At 37.9% G+C, this 25,083-nt stretch overlaps 1 long non-coding RNA gene across 4 annotated transcripts in view; it reads left to right on the forward strand.

Annotated features, from left to right (window-relative positions):
* LOC120307964 overlaps positions 1-25,083 on the forward strand; it is a 121,249-nt gene that overhangs the window by 16,623 nt on the left and 79,543 nt on the right. Inside the window, exons 1-2 of one of the 4 annotated variants that reach the window (XR_005556712.1) lie at positions 918-1,157; positions 5,988-6,086. This is a non-coding gene — a long non-coding RNA (uncharacterized LOC120307964). Of the gene's footprint in view, positions 1-917; positions 1,158-1,314; positions 1,501-3,594; positions 6,087-25,083 lie in introns of those variants that run through there. The other 3 variants (XR_005556710.1, XR_005556711.1, XR_005556709.1) reach the window with 3 other exon arrangements.

Genomic DNA, 25,083 nt, shown 5'->3' on the forward strand with positions numbered 1-25,083 from the left:
TGAACACTTTAGGAAGGAGCCTGAAATCAGCCCAAAATGAAGAAATGAAGCACCTACCACATGCAAAGTTCAGCAACACCTATTGTTTTGCAGACACTAAAATCTGCAGGCAGAATTGTAAGATGGTACACTAGATAATAGATAAATAGGGTTTGTTAAAGCAGTCATGGCTCACGTTGCTTGAAATAGCTTGGACAGTTCTTGCTACAGAAACAAAGCAGGCGTGATGTCCTAAAAATATCAAAGGAGGAGTCCATTCCTGGGGCTTGCTTGGTCCCATCACAAAAGAGCTGGGTGGTCCTGAGAGTAGACCTTTCAGGTGATTCATATTGTATATGCCAAGTCTCTGCAACCTAAGAAGGCTTTCCCATCCTCTTGCCATAGATTTCCCGAACCTGCCTGCACTTTTGCCAGATCACACTCTGGCATCTCCCAGGTCAATGTATAAGATTACCCTTAACTGGATCTTATTAAATAATTCAATGGCGGTGGTATAATTTCGCTTGCAAACTGCACGGATTTCCAAGTCGTGACTGTAAAAGTGAGTAATGTGTGCTGGCTGCGTCATGGCTCCAGTCACAGATGGTTCCAAACTGAGGAGAAATCGTGACTTCGACTTGAGACGTCCCCTCTACATGAAAAGACCATCCAATCAAAACGGCGTTGGGGGAGGGGGTGGACTGGACTCCTCTGAGCCTCTTTGCCTTTTTTGCTCCCCCATGCTTGTGCATGTGTGTGTGGGTATCAGGTTTTACACATTCCTCTCTCTCTCTCTCTCTCTCTCTCTCTCTCTCTCTCTCTCTCTCTCTCTCTCTCTCTCTTTTCTCTCTCTCTCTCTCTCTCTCTCTGTGTGTGCGTGCGCGCGTGCTCACAAAGACTTGTCGCAACAAGTTGCAGAAAGAGAACTGGGGCAGCGAGGGAAGGGTTAATCTTTAGGAAATCTTATGCACTTAGCAAGATCGTGACCCTCCCACACACTACAGTAGTTTATACATACCTGGAGGAAGGGATGCTTGCCACGAGCTTCCTTTTTTAAAACAACAACAACATACACACGCGCGTGCACAGACATTGGGGGAGGTGATGCTTGTTCCTCCAAGCAAGGATTATTCCTATCACAATTGTCACCAGAGGCCGCTAAGCGCCTGGCGAAAGAGGTAAGTGAAAGGGATCCTCAACTTGTGGTCCTCTCTTCCATCCTCTCTTCCCCAGTCCAGAAGGTCTCGAAAGCAAAGCCAGTTGAGGGTGAAGCCGCAGCAGGGGCCGCCGCCGCCGCAGCAGCAGCAGCAGCAACAGTAGCACCACCACCACCAGTAAGAGCAGTACTAGAAAGGAAAGAGGAAGCAGGTATTGCTCAGTAGGAGTTTGCCTCTTGACGGGGCTGCGCTGTTGCTGTTGCTGCTGCTGCTGCTGCGTTGCTGCTGCTGCTGCTGCTGCTGCGGCTGCTGCCGGAGAGCTGTTGCTTGTCAAGGTGGCTTTGCCGAGGGAAAGGCAGCGAAGGTAGGAGCTTTCGGGTCTTCTAGAAGGAAGAATCTCTCTCGGTGGGCTAGGGGGGAAGTCGCTGGGCGGAGGTAGTCAAGAGGGAGGGGGGTGTCAACCAAGTTTCTTGGGTCCCCGGAGGAGAATCTTGTCTTATTTAACTTGGCGATGAACTTCATGGGAAAGTGTCCGCTGCCTTTCACTGCTGTAGACCAGGCACCTTTGCGCGGGTTCAGTGCCCAGCAGGGGTGTGTGTGTGTTTGAAATTAGTTCGATGCCATCTCCTGCAACTTTTGGCTTGGAAGGCGTTTATTCCGCCCACTTCTGTGCCCCTTCTTCGGGCTTTTTGGGGGGTTGGACAGACGCTCAGAAGCCACTGATGGGAGAATGAAACGTACATCCCTTCGAACTAGCCACGCTCCCAATGCTGAGGGACCTTATCTCCAATAGCCAGTCTTATGGATCAGCTACAGCCATTGGTTGACCTCCACCAGAGGGCTTTTCCTTGGGTGGAAAGATCCGGTGAAAAGGAATCAGGTGAACCTTCACGGATCTGAACTTTTCTACTTGTGGTTTTCTTCTCCTTCATCATCCTCATCACTATCCTCACCATGCCCACTTGGCTCACCAAGCTGGTCCTTCGGGTGCGTTTGGTTGTGTTGTGTTTAGTTTTAAATCTTGCTACTCGATATCAGGACCTACGGCTGTTTCATCTGGAACCCTAGTCTATCCTAAGATACCCACCCACCCACCCCCCATCTTCAACCCCGGGGCAAACAGGGAGGAAGAAGTCTTAACAGGCATAGCAACACTATGGACTGTGGTCTTATCTAAGGTTTGTTGAATAATTAGACATGGAAATGTTTCTTCTCTTTCCCTTTGCCCCTCCCCTTTGGGGAAAAAGAGGGAGAGAAAGAAAAAAAAAGTAAGACGCCACCTGATTGGCGAGTGACGATTTTAGCTCGCACCAATGAACGGCGGGCCTCGTCTCTATTTATTTAGGGCTCAGGGGGAGAGTTTTCTCTTTACGCAGCGTCTGTGCACAGCGCTGGACCCTCTGCTCGGGAGCAGAGCGGTGGAGGGGTGTGGGGGGGAGCGCATTCGGAACTGCCTGGCTCACAGAGCCCCTTGCTCCTGCAACCCAGTGCTCTCGGCCCCTTCATGGGGACAGCGAAGGAGGGGGCTGGATGTGAAGGGCTGGGCCAAGCAATCCCCCCCACTCCACCCCTCCTTTCTTCCCTTCCCCTCCTCTTACTCTCCTGAGTTGGTATCTCGGCTCGGGCTCGCCGAGGTACTCGGCGGGGATGGAGCGTGTGTGAGTGAATGGACGGTGGGGCGGAAGGTGTTCCCTACAAGTGCTTGAGAAATCAGCAACCCGCCGTCTTGGATCTATGCACACGGTTTTTTTTTTTCCTCTTTGGTGGCAGCCGGATGGATGAATGTAGAAGCCACCGGAGACGTTGTCCTTCGCGAATCTTTTTGCGGTCTGGGCTTGCTGTATATAAGTACCTAGCCGGGAAGCCCTTACCCCAAAAAGCATTCGCGGAGGGCGCTTTCGCCGAAGGAGCAGCAGCTGCGCGACCGCCGAGACTTGGACTTACCTAGACTCTGGGCTTTCCCTTTGCTTTCTCCTCTACCCCCACGGACCCCTCCGTCCTGTGTGTGTGTGTGTGTGTGTGTGTGTGTGTGTGCGGGCGGGCGGGCGGGCGTGTCGCGAGGATTAAACGGCTTGCCCCAGTCCCTACGATCCCTTCCGAGCTTAACTTTCTGAATCGACTTCTGCTCGCTTCCCCCCCCCCCCCGTGGATAATTTGGTGGTGCCTTTTTTATTATTTTTTTTAATCGCCGAATAAAATGCAATAAAAACTTTCGCAAAGTTTGGAGGACGCCCCCTGCCCCCACCCTCCCCGCTTGAAGGGTGTGATGAGTTTCACACCCCACCCCCCCCTTCCACCCGATCAGGATTGGAACTGATGTGCATTTGACCTCCCGTAGACGAAGGCAAGGAGCGTCGTCTGGGTTTAAAATGGGGGAGATTTCCAAAGGACAGTGGCTGGGAGATGATGGGGATCACCCCCTAAATAATAGGGTGGGGGGGGGGGGGAAAGACGAGGAGCAGCCGTGGTCCAGGGGAGCCTCAGGTATTAGGCGACCCCTTATCCTTCCTCCGCTTCACTTCCAACCTCCTTTTTAGGCAACTTGTAATCCTCTGGTCTCCCAGGTCACCCTTTTTCCAGCTCGGAGCGGTCCTGGACTTGGTTTTAAAAAAAGAAAGAAAAAAAGGCCAGATCCCGCAAAGAAGAACACAACCGAGGCGGCTGGGAGCGAAAGAAGCCGCCTCAGCCTCCGCTGCCTAGCGCCAAGGAAAGCGCCTCGCCTTCCCTTGGTCAGACCTAGCGCACGGCGAGGAGTTGGAAGGAGCTTGCTTGCCTTGCTTTCCCTTTCCCCTTGTCCTGGCCACCCGACAGAAAGGTGCGGGAGGTTTCCCTTAATGGTTCCCCCCCTCCCTCCCGCCTCGGAAGACAAATGGGGGAAGTGCTCCGGCCGGGAGACCGGACCAGTGAGAGGGAAGGGGCGAACTGCAAGGTGCCAGTGGAATGCTCGGTTGTCGCTAACGAAGGGCCTATTGGTTGCAAAAGCCTTCTTGGGAGGGAAGGTAGGAGGGGAGGAGGGGGAACCCAGATATTCCAAAGGCTCCTTCTCTAACTATTGACAACTCTCAGGATCTCCCTTCTTCCAGCCAATAGAGAGGGGAAAGTGCTCCGCTCAAGGCAGGAGTTCCCTCTGGCTCAGGAGAGAAAGCTGCAGTGGAATCGGGGCGATTGGCACAGCCCAGGCTAAGGGCTGCTCCTTCTCCAGAGATAAAAGGCCATTTGACAACCTGGGGGGGTGTCGGAAAAGAGTAAAAAGCCGACTAAAAGGTGAGCGGGTAAGCCCGGGAAAAGCAAAAAAAAAAAAAAAAAAAGGCAGCTCAGCTTCCTTTCCCATCCTCCTCGCTCCCAAAGCCAAGATTCGTGACTCCTAAGCAAAGGAGATAGAGAAAGGTTACATCACGAGGACCACTCCATTCCACAGCCAAGCCTGCCTTTGCCCACAGCGGTTGCCTTTTGCATCTTTGCCTTCGTACACAACCTTCAGCCCCACCAACCAGCCTTGCCTTCCTTCCCCATCAGCAGCAGGTCCCATCTGCAGGGGCAAAGCCCCTGGCAGTTCTTAAGAGAAAAGTGTACTAAAGAAAGAGGGGGGGGGGAGGAAGAGAGGAGTGCAGAGATAGGTCTGTATTTGTGTGGTGTATCCCAGTGGCAGAAGAATCCCACCCTTGGCAAGCTGGAAGGAGAGAGGTGTCTGAAGAGATGCTTTAAAAAAAAAAAAGAAAGAAAAGAAAAGCCCAACTACCCAAGGTTAATGTCTTGCCTTGGCTTCTCAGTTCTCACATTGGCAGCCAACTGTTGATACCAGTCTGGAGAAACTACTGCAGTTGTGGGGATCTTAATGCTGCTTTTCAGCTCCAAATGCCAAAGGGCAAAAGCAGATCCTGAATTCTTGCTTCCTTTATGTCCACTCCCCCAGTTTTTCTCTGTGTATGCTTGTAGCATCTGGAAGGGGATTGCTCTTTTTGGGTAGCTTTCCACTATCTCTGCTCAACACACAGCAGCTGCCTAAGAGGCCTGAGGTGATGGGCAACAAAAATATCTACCTTGCCCCTTCAGAAGCTCCCCAGTTTGGGTGTGTTCCCCCTGATTGCATAGTTTTATACAGGGTTTCTCCTCCAATGAATAAACAGGGATGTAAGTCTCACTCGTCTGGAGTACAGAGAAGGCCTCAGCCTCTTTTAGCTTTTCTCCCAATTAAAAAGTCTCATGTTTTTGCAGACAGAAGCTGAAGGAAAAGCTGGGGATGCATTATAGGGGGATGCTGAATTTCTCCCCTTCCCACATTTCTAGGGAAGAGTGGGGGAATGGCTAATTGTTAATCATTCTGCATAGCTCACCTTTGTGCTGTTCTCACTCACTTGTGGGGACTGTTTGTTTTCAAGGGGAAAAGTGATGGGGAAAAAAAATCTTCTGTTTCTCAACGACACCTCTGGACCTTCCCCATCTAAAACCATAGCGCTCTACCTTTCCATTTCAAATGCTTGCCAAACATAACCAAAAGCTAAGGCAAACTGCCTGCAGGTTAAGCTAAGCTGAGTCTGAACGAACTAAGTCAACTCTTCTCAGAGAAACTCAAGGTGTCTTGGAAGGAATGGACAAAAATAGGCTCTGTCTTTCTCAATATTCTTTATGTACTTCACCTCTTGTTATTCCCTCCTCCCTTGCCCCAATGTATCCTGAAAGAAGTTTGAATTCAATATTTCTCATCCGGTGACTGCCTTAATACTTCCCACCCTTTTCTCCATACCCTTTTGTGAAGCCTGCAACAGAATCTCTTGTCCCCACCCCCCCATCCTGTATGGCAGCAGCAACAGCTGTAAGCATTAAAGCAGAGTACATTGTGCTTCCTTGCAGGTGAGGCCCCTACATTTGGCCTGAATGAGGCCTTTCACAGAGATCTTATCTCCAAGGAAAGAGAGCCGAAGAGGACTCACCAAAGTTGGGAGAATGCAGGTGAGAAAGATGCCTATGTTCCCACAAAATCTCTAACAGACTGAACTGAATTACCACCAAAGGTCACTAAATAGTAATTTGCTCTTCTGATCAACGCCATTATTCCTGGAGCAGAGTACAGGGAACCATCAGGAGATTCACTAGGTAGGCCCGGCTTGTGCCATTTTTGGTTGTGCTCATGGTAGATCATCGGTAGGATTTAGGCCTTAAGTAAAGGTGTTTATTTGCTTCCTGAAGATTTTGGGAAAAGAAGAGAAAACCCACGATAAGCAAATTTACTGAAGATATGATTTATTTTTTCAACCATCTTGGAGATGGAAATGGGGAGGGGGCAGGATGCTGACATAATTTCAAGTTTGTTCTTTCCAAAACACAGACAAAAAAAAAAAAAATGTCAGCAGGAAGCAGAATCCACGTTGTATCCTCCCTTGGCCTTGCAAACCCGAAGCCAGTCGCTAAAGTTCAACTGAGAATGGTCAGCATTCATTTTGTATTCCTTAGAAATATAACTCACGTTTGAAGTTAAAATTCACGGCAAAGATGCCTGTCTTTCCTGCCCAGCTCTTTCCTAAAGGAAAGTTTTTCCAATCCCAGTTTTTTTTCAAAAGGCCTTTAAATATGCTAGGATGTTAGGCTAAAGAATATTTCCCATAATCCCCAAATATACTTATTGACTTATTCAGCAGAATGAACAACTAGATAGATAAACTAGATTATCTAGATTAACTAGATAAAAATCAAGCAGAAGGAGATGGTCAGTCTTTATTTGGCCTTCTGCAAATGGAAATAAAATGAGCAGTTTAATTAGCTAGGGAAGCCTGTGCTTCTGGAAAAAAAACAAACGATAAGGCTTTCTCAATTTCTTGCGCCTGTAAAACATGCTTTTCAGTAGAAATAACTTGTTCGGTGCCTAGGTTAAGCCCAACTTTCTATATTTGTTTAAGAACTGTGCAGATAAAGGTGTTTATGGATTAGCTAATCCCATTGACCTGTGGTCCAAAATAAAAGGTTTGGACCCTCTTACCTTGAAATCCTCTTGCTACATCACCATTTGAATGGGCCCACTCTCTAGGGATTAAAAGTTTACTCAAGATGCAACCTTAATGGAAGAGGATTTTCTAGAGACTGAACTGACTAGGATTCACATATACATGGACAGGGAGAGGGGGCAGAGAAATCTAAACTATTAACGTACATCATGATTTCCATTTACAGTAACTCCTATCCCCAGACTGGTCAGTGGTTTGACAACAAAAGATCTAACCCAGGAGTAAAATAATTTATTGTTCAATTGCAGTTTAAATAGCCTTCCTAAGTCTGTGAGTTCGCTTGTTATCATAGAGGAAGAAAATTAGGCCCAAACATTGGCCTAATTGTTGGTTTTCTGTCCATAAGAAGATGCAATACTGCTTGTAGATATTATATTATTAGAGTATACAGTATTTTTGAACTGTAACCCAGCTGTGTTCAAATTGTAACTGGACAAGATTGCAGCCATGAATATAGTTACACCACGAAGGGACTCTGTTATCTGCTGACCTCTATATAGCTTCAAGACCATGGTTAAGCAGTGATTAGAAGCTTTTTACCTGAAACAAAGAAAATCTAGGAAGACTTATTTTTCCTTGAATCTCACTTAGAAGCAAATTGTAGCTGGGTCAATATCTTCAGAAATGTCACAGTTTATGTTAAAATCTAGAGAAGTTTGGAATGTTGTTCATATAGCAAACTAAATTTAATCCATTTATAGCAGGAAGATATTGACCTGCTTTCATATACATACAATCATTTTTTTTAAAAAAGAGGAAGATTCACTTTGTTTTATTGGTCTGTTAAAAATAAACAGAATGAGAAATGATCACTTAATTTATCAGTTTATAAGTAGCTTTAATTGAATATTTAACCCTAAAGTATATGTAAGATGGCTACATTTGGGATTCTCCGACTTAAAGTAAAAGTTTTTCAGGATCTCTTATATTAGAGCCCATTGCTGTCATTGTACCTTGGCCTTTAATTGCATAGGAAATTATTATCTTATAATGCACAATTTCTGATAACGTAGCAGAATGTTTTTCAAAAAAATGCTATTATAGTCTGGTGGGCATTGCAAATATGTTGCTATTTATTACATTTTCTTGGGCCATGTTTTTTTTTTTTTTTACAGTGTGAAAGGCTTAGACTTGGCAGTACTTAACATCATCTGCTATTGTGATAAAAATATTGTTTATATATTTATATATAGAAATACCATGCTACGCAATACCAATTCTATTCACAGTTTCTTGGAAATAAGTCAGTCTGATCTGAATGAGAGTTATTCCCAAGTACATTTCATAGGACTGCAACCTTGATTTAAGACAGGCAGAATATCAACCATGCAGATTATTTTTGGTAGAGAAATGTGGAAAATATTGCATTGAATAAATATCTTTAGAATATTCTTTTACCCTAGCTAACCACATTCATGCTGGTGAACTATATGAGTTTTCAGCAGGAGAAATAACACTGAACTTTGTGGGCCCCTTAGAAACTTACATTTGACATGCTATAAATCTTTTGTTGTTTTGATATTTATTTTTATATTGGCACTATGAGGGAATTTGATAATAAAGGTAAGGGCTTAATCTCAATAAAATTAAAGTGACATTTCTTACTTGGGAGAAAGGCCCATTATCCACAGTGAAACCTGTTTCAGGATAAAACTTCAAATAATTTAGGAAATACAATTTCTTTCTTGTTTTAGCATGACGTAAAGCACAAACAGATATATCTAAAACAATATGTAGTTGTTTTCCCATCAGTTGTAGGTTTGCTTCCTCACCACCATTCTCCTTAATGGTATACGTAATCAAATGCCATTTTCTGTCTTCTCTCTATTGCATTGTTTTGCTCACTTTGAGCTGTTTTTCCCTTCAAGCATTTTACACTTTTTTATCTGACAAAATACCACTTTATTTATTTCAAGAAATTCCTATCATCAATCTTTCTCTATCTATGAAAAAGTGCTTCAAAAAAAGAGAGGTACACTTTGACAATAAGCATTAAGCATACCAAAAGAATAGGTTTCCCTTGAATTTGATACAGACTGAAGCAGGATTATAAATCTATCCAGCTGTGATGAATATATTTCTTAGCAAATCTACTGACCGAAAGATGCATATTTATTTCACCTTGGTTGAGGGAGATTTATAACCTTATCAGTGCTGACAAATTCTTGTATCCTAATTTCTTATCAGACCCCTAACTCCATCCTTGTTCAGTTCTCATTTCACTCATTCAATAATTTCTGTAGGCCAGTCCTAATTCCTCCTTTGCTTTAAGGCAACACCAAGAAGCTGATTTGTGTTATAGTGGCTTCTGGTTTACCTGGAAATAAACTGAACTGATGAATTATAAACTTCAACATATTAAATGTATTATTCTTGAAAATCTGGGAATTAGCTCAAAAGTCATTGTGGTTTTGTTTTTTATTTTGAGGTTTTCAGCACCTCTATATTCCCACTGAATGTTTTATAATTCAAAAGTGCAGATTTCTCATATCTGATTCTTTTAAAAATGACAGTGAGTATGTCCCATGAAACTATAGCTATCTAATTTCTATTCCCCTTTGTCCAATAAGAAAACTAATTAATGTACATGAGTGTCCAAGCACACTCTGTATAAATGCACAGTAAATTCTGTGTTTCACATTTTGAATCTCTCACATAGTTTACACTATTAAAATCAGAAGTAGTTGCATTCCCATATATAGGTAATTTCCCTTTTCTTTAACAGAACTGCAAGCTCATTGGAGTGAAGAGAGATCTTACAATCCTTCTTACAATTAATATCACTTCTTTAGGGAGGGCCAAGTTGCCACTTTACAAACTGTGCACCCCTATTTCCTCACTAGCGGTTCCCATCGTAAGAAATGTCACACACTTTTCTGCTGACTCACTTGGGAAGAGAAAAAAAAAAAGCAAGCTTTTTTCCCCAGTGTAAGATAAAGCATCAACAACAATCTTTAAATATCTTTAGTAGTTGTCTCTAGTATCATCTACTTGGTTAGGATTAGTTTGGTTAAATCAGGACTTCTGTTTTTGTTGTTTCTTCAAACCATTATTTTTAAGATGCTGCACAGTGATATTGCTGGGGACAAAAATTAGGCCCCATTAGTGGTAGCAAAATAGGGCATTTTAAAATTCATATGTTAGTACAGATTGTACAGTATTTGGATGCAGAGGACTGAAAAACAGACTAAGAAAATTTTGGTTAAAGAAAAATTACGATTTTTAAAAGAAAAAAAATATCTTGGATTTTTAAAATATGATTTCTTTTAAAGTTATAGATATATCCAAACTTTATATATCATATAAGGTTAGGAAGAAGGTTTATTATTTGATTTATATTTGTCATTACAGTATGTATGTCAACAGGTAGGTGCAATACATTGATATAAAAGAGATCCTCTAAATTAAATATAGTTGAGGCCCTTCCAGTAACTTGTTTTTCACTTTAAATTATCAATAAAGGAGAATATTCGTAGCTCAGGGTTGAAATGAGGGGTCCTGACTAGCACCGATGATGTTACCTAGTTTACAAGGAAACAAGTTCAGGCAGCACCAAGATCCGTCATTTAAATTATCAAATCAGAGTCATGCAAAGAGCTCTGAAGCCAGATTTTATATTTGAGATAAATTATAGAATTATAAAGAAATATAGAAAATGTAGGACAGGAACCTTGTTTTTAAATGATAACAGCAACAAACTATTTCTGTAGCATAGCAAAACAATGGTCCTTTCATATAGTTTCATGAGGTCCCAGCCTGGTTTTGTATAAATTAAAGCTGGAACTACACTCGTTCTTTAAAATGGCCATCAGTGTTATCTTAATCAGTTCATAAAAATCACAATGTTAAATTTCAGGATTTTTTTTTAATTAAGTAATAAACCTCTTTTCTTTATTAGTTATACTCATATAATTATAAGTATAACTTATAATTATAAGCCATTTCATTTGAACATGTATAAGTATTTCCATTTCCCCAATCTCTTAGGATTTTGTTTTTATTTAGCTTATGGCATCTACTGCGGTCATGTAATCACTGACATACATATATAAGTTTAAATAAAGTATCAGCAAATTATATATATATATACTATACAGAGAGAGAGAGAGAGAGAGAGTATGTGGACAATATAATATATGAGATAATGTCTTGGCACATATTATTGCATAGCTCAAATTTATAGTCTACCATTTTCTTCATAGAAAGCTCTTCTTTGGCATTTTGGTAGTTTTGAATAAGTTTGTATTAGATTATTATTAGTGTATCCACCAGGAAGAGAATTTTTCTCCCATGAAGAGGGCAGGTTTTTGCCCTCCAAAAATCAATTTAGCTACTTCTTGTTTTATGTCCTTCAATATGGTATGGCAATGGATGTTGACATGATGTTTTCTAATGACATGGGTGAAGAAAATCATCCCAGGGCAGCCCTCTCAAGTAAAATTTACCACACGTTTCCTCTCTGAACAATTAACTTTTGTCAAGAATTAAATTAAGAGTCAACAAAATGAAATTGGTCCATTCCTTTAATATATACCAGACTGGGAAAGGGAAAAGTCTTATTTTGCTATCACAGTATACATTCTGTTTTGGAATTTATATGACTGATAAAAGGGGGGAAAGAAAAACCTTGTTCCTGTTATTTTCTTTTTTCTTGTACATTAGACTATTAATATTCACGCAATTGAATATTGAAAAGGGAAACTGTTTCCTTGAGTAGGAAAACAATGTAGTTGGATCTTTTGAAATATACCATCATGTGATTGGTTCTGGTTAATCTGTTCAGAGGTGAAAAGACAGTGTTATTCTTTTGGAACACCTGTTGATCAGTAGTATGGAAAATGGATGCAGAATGCACCTCTGTGCAGCATACTGACATCCCCAAGTAAGGCTGTGGGAGAGTAAAAGAATGGAGAGATGCTGCTTGTCAGTATAGGCAGAAACCAACTTGAAGGACTAGTGGTCTTGGCAGTCTAAGGAAGTGATCAGTATATTCATTCCACTCTTCCATTCCTGAGCATTCCCTCTCCATTTTATTGCCATAATAACAACCTGGCATGGTGGGCATGTCAATGATCCAAATTCATTAAATGACTGTTTATGTCCAAAGGAAAATCTCTCGCTGTTCCCAATCTGGCTCTGTCACTAACCATTATAGGGTATTCATTCTCTCCATAAAGCCTTAAATGAGCTTCTCTATTTACAATGGCATTGCCTTTTAAAACAATCTCCTTACCTGGAATGCTTTTTCACGGTGAAACAAAGGAGAAACAAAGGGCCATAACTTAGATAATAGTTTGTAACACCGAAAATCAGGGCCATGGATAGATAAACATTTTTAACCTATGGAAAGCAAATGCCCTCCCCCCCCCAGTGTTTAAAACCTCAAATATACCTTTGTGTCATTTTAATTTAGAAAACTCTAATTTGGCTTAAAGGCTGACATTCTGAGAAGTTAATCTTAGCCACACGTACCATTTTCTTTCTTTTTTTAAAATAAAAGTTTTAATAATTTTTTTTAAATTACAGTCTTTAGTGTTGTCTAAGTTCAAATATTTAACATTAACTTTTTCAATATAAATCTGTTCAATACTACACAATCCAGTATTTTTTCCCTGAACCTCCCTTCTTCTCCATATTTTTTCCATTTTCCATTCACTACACCATTACAATTTTTGGTACTGTTAATGCAGGCATGTCAAACTGCTGGCCCACGGGTCAGATGCGACATGCCAAAACCATGACCACCCCATTGCCGGCAATGGGTAAAGTCGTGATACATTGTGCGATATCACGTGACATCGTGAGTTTGACATGCCTGTGTTAATGTATACAAAGTTAGATATAAGCATCTTCATCATATTTTACTAATATACAAATAACAATATATCAATTCATAAGTCAATAATGTCAATTCATTAATCAATATCCTGTTTTTCGTACTCTTGTTAAAGTTTGATTTCCCATCAGTATTTGAAGTATCTGTATCAATTATGATTTCCTCAATATTGCTTATATTTATATAGCTGAAAGTTTTATTCAAATCAATCCTCCTCTTGTCTTCATATTTCCCATATCAAAAAAGAGAAAAAAATGCTATCTTAATTCTAAATCATATCTTTCATTGTAAAAGTCTAATTATATTATAAAGTCTTCTATTCTTCTATTGCCACACATACCATTTTCTAAAAATATTCTTAATGATAGCAACATTGTCTATAACATTGCTATTTCCCTGTTCTCATGTAATTTATTAACCTCACCTCAGTGTATGTAGCATTAAAAATAAATACCAAGAAAATGTCTTGACCTTAGCTGGGCTGGATTTTTGTAGTCCCTTAGCTTTTTGTTTGTTGAGTGGTCCTTTCTTCTTAATCTTCTCTGACTTAACCATCATAAGATTGATGATTGTATTAGACTAGCAAATGCTTCTCAAAGTACAGCTTAGAATATATGTAGGAAGAGACATGTGTGCTGCACAGATTCCTGAAAGTGCCACAAGTCTCTGTATGTTCTCTGTAGAACCCTATTGTTTCATGAAAACATAAAAATAGAAGTTAGCTTTTATCTATGATACAAATGGCGACCGTAGTATATTACTGTTGTCCCCTGGAATTATGGGAAGCCATTCAGAGACAGGAGAGAAGGCAAAAAGAATTCAGCTGGTGAGACAGCTATAATGTTGCTAAGCAAACTACCTCCTTTATTTTGTTGGGTTGTGGTAGAAGGTCTTGCAAAGGACTGAAACTGAATGGGACAGCAATCCTCTTTCCTTGCACACAATATTATTTTGATCACATAGCATTTTTGCTCAATTGTACTCTTTCTATGAGGCTTGTTGTGTTTTAGTTGAATGAAGTGGAACCTTGAGAATAGATAGATAGATAGATAGATAGATAGATAGATAGATAGATAGATACATAGATAGATACATAGATAGATACATAGATGATAGATATAATAAAAAAACTTGACTATAACAAAGTAGCTTTCAGAGATGGCCCAGATGACAATAAGTGTTTTATTGACATGATTTAGACATGAGTACATCATCTTATGTAACATGTTTGTTTCTATTTGGCATGTATTAGATAACATTCTCTGAACTGTGTCCCATCTGAAAGGGTGACAAAGCCTACAGTTTGTTATGACCTTCATCTTTGAAAAAAAAGGGGGGTTGGGTTTGTCCAAGAAGCACCAGTGTGGTTGGGGGAAAGAGTAGTGGAAAAGTCATTGGAAAACATATATTATTCTTAAGAAAATCCATGGTTTGTGAAATGCAAACTTTTGAGTCAAAATAAATTACATGAAATAAGTGGAAAAAAAGTTTTTCTACATTTTAGCATTTGTCATCTAACTAGTTGAACGACGTAGGATAAAGGGGATACAGAGTTTTGCATCCTAGTTTTTATGTACCATATCCTATTGGGCAATCATTTTATGGATTTGTATAACACAAGTCCAAGAAAGACAATGATATTGAAAATCTTTCAACAGTTAATAGACTTAAACTTTGGCCTGGAATGCTTATTTATTTTTATTTTTCTTCCCCCTCTCTCTGCTTTTTCTCTTTATTTTACTTTGTTCCTTCTTGGCATGATTCAAAAACTATCTCATGTTCTGTCTGTCCTTAAACAAGAAAAAGGCTGTCCATCAGTCATCTCTATGCCACCCAGTTTCTATGCTATGGTTCCTAAGTGTTCCATTCATCAGATGATGAAGCAGGAAAACTAGGAAGCAGAATTAAAATATATGAATCTAGTGGATTAAGGGGAGAGCATAAGCCACTTAGTACCAATTTCAGAAAAGCACAAGGTATCACTTGTACTTCTACTTGAGGTATATTAGGGAGCAAAACACAGGATTAAATGGACTTTAGATCCAATCCAACATGAATTCCCTTATTTCTCATGAGAATAGTCAAGGCAGATAAACAGTCTGGTCTTGGGTGTTGTTTACTAGAGATTGGGACTTACAAAGTTAATATAAGAATGGTTGCTTCATTGGTTAGAGAAGATGCCAGTTTTACATTAAGATGAATATTTTTTCTACACTTTTAACAATGTCAGAAAAAATTAAGAGTTAGGCAAATCATTATTAGGTAAAACAGTAGTTATGGTCTTTGAGTAGTTTTTAGGGCAGTAGATGAAATAGCATATTGTCAAGGTTCCGACAGACAGAGATGAATAAAGCAGAACTCCGAGGCTTGAAAATTCCTCAAAGAACATGTTTATTAGTTACAAAGTATCAGCACGATCAAAAGTGAAACCATGTCTGAAATTCCCACTAAAAACTCCCAGTTACAAAGTATAATGTCCCACCCACAAAACTATGCCATCACTACATTCACCAATACATTCATTTGATGGGCTTTCTAATATAATGACCAGTCCTTGATCGCGGAAGCAGTGCATGACCTTGGTTCCCATGGGACAGAAGATTATTATGTGAAGCACCTGGGCAAGACACCTCCCTCCAACCTGTGTGGCAACCTAGAATGAAGAGAAAGATGGCTGCAGCCAGGCTCATTGTAGAGTTGACACATATAATATTTCACGAGATAAATATCTGCTAACTAATTGCTGATAACCCCTAAAATATCTAGCACCCAACAAGAGCCATTCAGATTTTTTCTTCTTCCACTTCTTTATATTTTTCATAGGCTATGAAACATATAGACAGTAATGACTCCTCTCAAATATTATTCACGCATGTGCAATGTTAGTAGTCACAGTTTGTGTAATAAATTTATATATAATATGTGTATACAGTAGAAAGCTCATAGGGCCAATAATATAATACTGAACTGTGCCTGGGAGAAGAATATTTATATCCTAATGGAATTATATATTTATTGGATAAAGTTGTCTGTACTCTGTTTAGTCTTAGCACAATTTCTCTCTCTTCAGTGCACTTGGAACATATCAATGTTATTGTAAGAGTGTACATTATAATGAATTAATTGTCATATTAGCGATCCATCAGTCTACGGCAGCGGTCTTCAAACTTGGCCCTTTTATGACTTGTGGACTTAAACTCCCAGAATTCCTCAGCTAGGTATGCTGGCTGAGGAATTCTGGGAGTTGAAGTCCACAAGTCAGAAAAGAGCCAGGTTTGAAGACCCCTGATCAAGGGAGTGATTTAAATTTAATTTCTTAAGATCTGAAGCTTCCTCACCTCACTTCAATCCAGGAAGGATGTTTCATGTGTTGCACAAGAACTTTGTCCACCTTCCGAAAGCATTTGCTAGAGTTTGGTGAACTTCAGGCTTTGAAATGGATTTATATGGGAGAATTTAATTTTCATTGAAATCAGTGGCAATCAATGTCAATGTTACTCGACTGTATTGCTATCTAACATTATTGAAAACATGCTTAATAACACCTGCAAAAATATGCATGTGCAGATTTATGTACAGTATAGAAAAATTACTTTGGTATAATCAGAGCTACACTGCTTCAAATTAAATTGCAGATGAATGAATTAGAAAATGTTGAAATATTACCCCGTTATTGCAAATATTTTCCTGATTCCCTTCATATTAAAATCCTTAACCAGCTTTTTGGATTAGACAAGGTGGAAAGAACTTCTATGACACTGGATGACATATCTTGATTTGGAACTCAACAAATTTGGAACATCTGCTTAGTACTTAGTTTAGAACCTCTGTAGTTAGAGCGGTAGAGAAGATAGAGAAGTTAGAACGGTAGAGAAGATAGAGAATATTATACGAAGAAAAAGAAGTATACTGAACTGTTTCTATCTTCTTGTTCCTTTCTGAATAGCAATTTTCTCATTTTGACCAATGAAATTAGAAAAAAAAGAAAAAGAAAAAAGACCAGTTTCAGAGTAGAAAACAAGTAAAAGAACTGAAATGAGATGTGTTTTCTGTTTACCAAATACAGATACCAAATACAGATACCAAGTACAATTAACCAGACGTCCTCTGCATTAAAGAAACACTTTTACATTATATTTCTAGTTATAAACACAACTAGAACTCCAACTAGTCTCAAACAATGCAATTACTTATTTAAATAATACAATTTCTTTCTATTTCAGCTTCATTGAACTGTATATAATTCATAAAAAAAATCTTATAATCCAGTTTAGTGACAGACAACAGATATGGTGATGGCTCTTTGATATAGGAGACTAGATTAAGCAGGTGTCTAAATTTATTTGAGAAATTCTCCTTTGCAAACAACAGTGAAAGATAAAAAATCTGGGCAGAACTTTGTGTGATAGAAGTAGGGGGCATCATATATGAACGACATCATTAATTACAGGCATTTCAGGTAGAAAATTTACCCATTCTGGTAGGTGTGCTTGAGATGTGTTAATAGATTCTTATCTAGAGGTTTCAATGATATTTGATAAATGTTTATATATAAACTTTCTCTCCGAGTGCTTAAGTGCTGTTTTAGAAAAAGAGACATGAATATATAAATTCAGGAACCAGACTTGTAAATATCATATGCTTTGCTGATTGCAGTCATGTTCACATCTCCCAAGAGATAGATGCCCAGTTTTAATTGTGATAATGTTTACTTGGAAAGAAGAAACTGGATTGCTACTATGCCTAAGTGCCATCTTTGGATTTGGAGACTAAGAAAAAATGAGATAAGTGATTCTTCCAATCTTCAAGGTGTGTTCAGAACTATAAACATGTATTTTTTACTGCAACAGGCCATAATTCATCAAATAAATAAACCAGGATAAGAGTCTCTTATATAATCTCACAGGGATTGTTACAATCTTCAGTAGTATGATCACTGTGAAATAAGGTTCAGACTTACTGTAGATTTGTACATACGTAAACACATGTACATACATACATTTATACGTACATACTTACATAAATTTCTAAGTAATAATTCTGCACGCTCTGTGCAAAATATATTATAGGCCACTTTTACAATCATAGATCTAGTACAGTTGGAACAGAAGAAAAAAAGAATTCACATTAATTCAGGTATAATATATCTTTAACATGATTTTAAGCAAGGTTATTCCTTTTAAACATTTATTTGTTTGTTTATTTATTTACATACAACTAGTTGATTAGAAAAGAAGACATATAGTACTTTATGGTTAATCAGTTTATTAATGCATAAGAGTAATTGGGTTGCCATATTAAAAAAAAAAGTCACAGAATCCCCAGTATGGCAAGATTAACCTAATAATAAAGGTGTCAAAGTGGGCTAAAAGTTAGATGTTGCAGATTTTTTTTTTAATCAGGAAAGATGGAAAAGAACAAAATATTAGCTGAGGTTCAAGCCATGAAAACATGAGCTGAAATATAGAAGTACATTGCAGAATTTGACATATGAAATATTTCCTTTTATTGATTTATATTTAGGGGGGCAGTACAAATACAAAAACAGGATGAAAGTAAACATGTTCAAAATCCATCAATACTTGGGGAGATATCTTTTAAAATGTTTTTGACTTGATTTCACTAGGCATAGCCAGCCTCAGCTGATGGTTGGAAAACACATAATGCATCCTTCACTACTTGATGCCCTATGTAGGAACTGAGCCACAGTTTCATTCCCAGACAAAAACTGTTAGTTTGGGATGAAAACACGAAGGGGAAAAATATGTATTTCTGCTTACTTTTTATCACATCTCAAGCAATGAGGAGTGGCCTGCTATATTTGCTGACTATCCTACAGATTACCGAAAGACATAATCAGAAATTACTACTTCAGGACTGACTAAGAAAGCAAGATTGGGTATGCTTACTTGTAGGCACAGCTCAGTTTTTCAGTGTGATTTATTCTAGGTACAAATTACTGCAGCCTTATATAAGTTAAGATATATATTTTAGTTTGGTATAGAACTGCTCTTAATATTAAATTACATATTATATATATATAATGCTACAAACATAGAGTATTGTGGATTTTCAAATCTAGATCAGTTTTGGGAAGCAAAAGCTTTGTCAGAAGTAGTAGACAAAGCAAATTCTAATCCACAAAATGTATATAAAATAATTGCTCTTTATTGAGCATTAAAGAGTCCCAGGATTCTTTTTGTTTTTCCTCAGCACAAACTTCTGAAAATTATTATCTATAATTAGTAATTATAGCATACGAAATCAATAGTTATATATAATCATTTGCAAAACTAAATCATAAATCATATCCATTCGGAATCAGGCATGCTATAGCTGGACAATCATGTTCGTTCAGAATTACTAGTCCTTGTTGGTTTGAATTCAGAATAATTCAGAAAAGAAGCCTTAAAAGTGTAGCCTGTGATAGGAAAATGTAGAGATATTTTAAGCATGGTTACTTTATTTTTGTTTTTGTTTTAATTATTCCTTCCTTTGAAGAGCAGGCCTCATATCACCTTGCAATGTTCTTTGAAGATCTTTCAAATTTGGTTTGCAACATTTGCAAGGGGACTCACGAGAGCCTCAGAAGCAATGGACAACTTGTGTGGTTCTTTAGATCCTAATCTTGGGGGGAGGGGTTCTTTCTCCCCATTGCCTTCTATGCACAAGCCATTTAATAATATTCTAGTGGGACAAAAAAAAAATCCTTATTTACTTATATAACAAAGAACTTCCTCATTCTCATAACTGCTTATCACTTGCAAAGAGCAAACCAGCATTAATATGTATACTATATTATGTATGATGGATATTTTCCCCATTAGGAAGTGGAATTGGCCCCAAATTCTTCTAGAATAAATGTGTTGTCCCCACTGTTAATCCCTACCCTGCTTTTATTAGCATTGAAGGTAAAGATGTCAAAGCTATCAGCTGGCTGAGGAATTCTGGGAGTTGAAGTAATAAAAGGGCCAAGTTTGAAGATCCCTGCCTTAGATGATGTGAGAATAAAGTGGAAAACATTAGTGTAATATCAGTGGAGCTAAGTATCACTTACACCTTCTCAATCATGAGTTGGGTTGATGATATCAATCATCATGGATAGGATGATATCAATGTCATGGGAATAAGGCCTAAGTCCTGATTAGATTCTACAATCACTGAGAAACCCCCTATGTATATTTTTTCATATGAACAAAGCTTTAAGGGCAAGTAGCATTTTTTTTTTTAGTGGTGGCTGTTCTCTTATTCTGTAAAATGCTTTCCTTTCTCACACCCTTGAGCACAAGTTTTTCCAGAGCTGGGAATAAATAAAAACTTATTTTATAGATTAAACAATTTCATGCATTTAAAACATTTATTATATTTTATTAAATCTGGCAATATAGGCATAGTAACAGTTTTATTTGCAATATTGTATTATTTACCCTCAGCCCTTGTCAAAAAGAACAGTTTGTTTTTTCAGGTAAGTATTTTTACCATATAGGACACAGTTATGGGCTCAGCCAAAAAATCTGAACCACCATGCAATGCAATGCATTCTTTGATAATATCTATACTTTTTTTAAAAAATGAAATTAATGTGGTTGCGTATGTATACATGTGTAAGCACACCCACACCCAATGTACAATACATCTTTGAAAATGAGGCATTACAGCTATTGTCCTAATACAGATTTTGGAAATTTTTAAAAGGCCATCAACATTTCTTTTTTTCTCTTTATGATTATATTAATTCATCAAGTAAATAGTAATGAAAATATCTTGCAATATAGTAACAGTAAAATACAAGCAGCAATATATTTAGAATAACTATTCCAAAGGAGAAAAAGAAACCTACTTGTTCTTAGTGCAGGGGTCCTCAACTCCCCACTCTGTGGATCAGTACTGGGCTGTGGCATGCTAGCAACTGGTCCACACAAACAAACAAAGCCCATCTGCAGGATGCAGGGAGCACACAAAACTATGCCCCCTATCTGGTCCATGGAAAAACCTCCCTCCATCTAATCGGTCCCTGGTGCCCAAAAGATTGGGGAACTCTGTCCTAGTGTGTCTGAAAACCACATTTGTAGCCATGATTATTAGCCATGTCTTCCCTTTTGGTATCCATTATTTGCTACATTATTTACAATATAGTATTATAAAACTGCATAGAGTAAATTAATTGTCTGCTGCTGTAAGTCTATCCATTGTTTTAGTAGACAAAGGAGGTTGGAAAAAACAGACTACGAATATACATTAAATTAAAAACTTGGTTTGGGATCGTTCTATTTCTTTAATTGGTTATTGCTCTAGATCGGGGGTGTCAAACTGCTGGCCTGCAGGCCAGATGCGTCATGCTGAAACTGCGCCCACTCATTGCTGGCAATGGAAAAAAAGTCACAATACGTTACAACATGTCATGTGACATTGCGAGTTTGACACCCCTACTCTAGATCTTCAAACAATGTATTTTTTTTTTTAAAAAAACCACATTTAAAAAAAAAAGTTAAAGGAGTATATAAAGGAAAAATGTCTGGTGCAATTATTTTATTTAATTGAAATAAAATAATTGTAATTTGTAAGCAAACAATCTGCTGTAAAACACCAAAAGAAATAATAGTTAGCATAAACATTTTTTTTTTTCATGGTAGCTACTATGAAGGCAAATCTGTTTGCTTTCCAATTTCTCGCTGGGCAAAAACATTTACCTGATCTTTACATAATCTATTAAAATTTGCCATTCCTCAATATTTAGTATTAGGGATCTTTAACTTTTCTATTTCTAATTAGTAAAACAATTTCTCATTAAAGAAAAAGATCCCAAGCAACTAGAAATGCAGTCTGAAGATACCAGGCTTAATAGATTTATTCTTTCATCTGCATTTTTTTCTGCCACATTTTAGTCAATAGAATTACCTACTTTGCAATTGTATGCAAACAAAGCTAAATGGGATGATTATGAACAAATCTTTCACCCCTGCAGATTTGGCATAACTGAGATTTAGCTCTCTTGTCTAGAAAGATTGGCCTCTAAAGTTCTGAGATAGGAAACTATTGAATGTTGTTGTTGTTGTTGTTATTGTTGCAGGGCCTGCTAAGTCCAGAAATAGTGAGAAGACACAGAAGTGGTAGCACTGGAAAAATGAAGTCTCTGTGTTTACTAAAACCTAAGCATTTTACTTATTATCCAAGATATGGGAAGGAAAATAGAGCAACAAACATCTGGCAGAATCAGGGCCAAATTTAACTTCTTGTCTGAAAAAAAAAAGCTTTCCTTCCTTCCATCCTTTTAAAAGCCCCAAGGAAGATAGCGGTGTGCGTGTGTGTGTGTGTGTGTGTGTGTGTGTGTTGGGGGAACCTAGGAATAATAATGATTGATATTGAAATCGTTTCCATTTCAAGATTTACTCACCTGGGAAAAGAAATTGAACTTGGTATGGCAGCCTTGTCACTTTTGGTGCCATTATTTACCAGGGCAAACAATAGTATCATACCAATAATTTTCACTGAACTGTAGAGCTCAATAAAACCCTTTCTCCTGTGCTTTCTTCTCTTCCTGAGCTGCCTTCTTTAGGGCTTTAGTTTATAAAGCAATATGTTAAATGTTTAGATGCATCTAACACAGTTTTATCCAATATGATGCCGTCCAAAGCTCTGGGAAGGTTGACTTAAAGTATTATTTATGCCTCTACTTCTTATTTTCTCTGGTTTTCTAAATTTCACCCTTGCTTGTTCCCTCTTTCTCCATATTTGCACTTGTCCTGATTCTATAGAGAAAATGTCTACCTTAAACAACAGCAACAACACCCAAAAGTGCTCTAGAATAGATGGAATGGCATGCTGGCAAATATATATCTGCTGCCTCTCAATGGAAGAGGGAGAGGCATGAGATAAATTAGTCAGTTCAAAACCCAAGTGAATATAATGTATATTGAAAATCTGAAAAAAATAATTTTAAAAATGATGGAAAAAGAATGTTGGCCCTTCTGCAGTTCATCTGAAGATCTCACCAGATAGCACTGATTGTATAGGAAGCTCTGGTGATTGTTTTCCACAACAATACACTTTCATTTTTATACATTAAAATGAAAAGAAGCTCTAGATGCAGGTCTCAACACCACAAGTGTATTAATTCTATGTGAATGTAACATTAAAAAAAAGAGCTTGGAAGAAAGCAAAAACCTGTGAGTTGCTGTATCTCTTTTTTTATTTCCCTCCCTTTTTTGTATATTATATTGCACCTTCTTTTGTGTGAAATCTTTGCTAAATAACATTCAAGGATAGGCCTGAGTTTTACCATACTTGAGTCTTATGAGTTTTCAGTGTTAATTGTCAGAGTAAAAACATTAACACAGTACAAAAGAACCTTTAATAGTGTTCATATTGCTTATGTAAAAAGATGGTTTGGGTGGATTTCCCAGCTCCTATATACTACTATATACAAGACAAAGCGAAAGAATCCACATGCAGATTCATAGAATCCTTGTGAGATATTCAATTGTTTCATCGATTGTTGTTTTTCTCTAGATATTCTTTTGGATTATATATTCTGTATTTTAATTGTTTGTTTTAGTGGTTTTATCCCATAGCTTATAAATTTAATTAATAAATATTTTACAGCTTACATTTCAAAGAATACAGTATTTGTCTGCAAGATTCAGCCAGTGAACAAAATCTAATGCAAGTGAGATAATATATTTATAAAACTGTTACTACATTTTTATATCAATGAAAATATATTTTTAAATCATGACTTGGCTGATATCCTCCATTTTGTTGGGGTTTTTTTTTTAGCACTAATGATCAAACTAATGTTAAGGATGGGTTTTACTTACTTTAAGAATAGATTTTAAGTTTCAGTATTCAGGAAAATTAATATAGCTGAACTGCAATAATCCTTTGCAAACCAGAGTTTGTTACATATAGCCTAACAGATGTGAATTCTTAATCCTTGCAACAAGTTACAGTCCATCATATGCATAATACATTAATTTTTAGCTTCACTGTTACTGTATGAATCTTAAAAATTCTAGCATTTTTATTTTTAAGTTTTAAGAAACTTCTATAGAGGCAGAATGGACTGTATTGTGATCAATTGTCACAAAGAATTTAAATATTTTGATTTCTGATATTTTTCTTGCTGTTAAGTTGAAATTTTGATATGTCCTTCCCCACATCTTAGTTTTCTGCACAAATAAGTTGGAATATAGAGCAAGATAATAATGCTTGAAAAAGAACTCTCTACTTTCTCTTTCCTGGGCATTAAGCCTAGTTTAAATTCATGCAAACGGTAACGTCAGAGACGTAAAAATAAGAATACTTTTTGTTTAGTCATGTTTAATTTCTATAGCAGCTGTAGTAACTATTATACTGAATAAAGCAGTGCTCTGGATAAAGTAAATACCTTGCTTTGTGTCATCATTAGAGAGATGTTGGGTTAGATCACTTGTTTTGTACCTTAATAGGGCAGTGGATAATATGTTTTCTTATAAGTAAGTTCTACTGTGTTAGTATTAGTGTTCACTTCTGGATAAATGTGATAAGACTGCAGCATTAGTGAATGAACAATCAATGGGTCTATGTACATGGGTTCTGCTTGATAGAGGTACAAATTCTGTGGCTAGTTGTGTTTTTGCCAATGCTCTTAATACATATTGCTTTTTAAAAGTTTAATTTTCACAGTGCTAAATAAGACATTTCATATTGTTTGAAGACATCCATTTTATTCATGATAATGTCCCATGAAACATGTAGTTTTCTATTCCCAGATCTGCAAATATTTTAATTAGCACTTCCTCAAAAATATGCAGTCCCAGTGACATATGTTATGATATAGTATATATAGTTTTTTTCAATGTTTTGCAAGTACATTTGGAATCAGAGTTAAGCGTAAAGACAAAAAACTTGGTAACTATTAAGTAAATTGCTTTGCTCTACAATTAATAAAGGCTGGTATATACTTGATATAATAATGTAAAATGCATCAGTATCAGGAGTGGTTATGTTTTAACTTTATATCAATTCCTTTTTCCAAGAAGCATTCAACTTTTTTCTTGCCGCCATTTTGTCCTCTCAAGTAGATGAGGCCCAATGTAGTAGCTGAAGCTGCTGGTGAATTTCATAGCCGTGA

Source organism: Crotalus tigris, unplaced genomic scaffold, assembly GCF_016545835.1.
Source record: "Crotalus tigris isolate CLP2741 ecotype Arizona unplaced genomic scaffold, ASM1654583v1 scf7180000017841.2860490, whole genome shotgun sequence".
Lineage (NCBI taxonomy): Eukaryota > Metazoa > Chordata > Lepidosauria > Squamata > Viperidae > Crotalus > Crotalus tigris.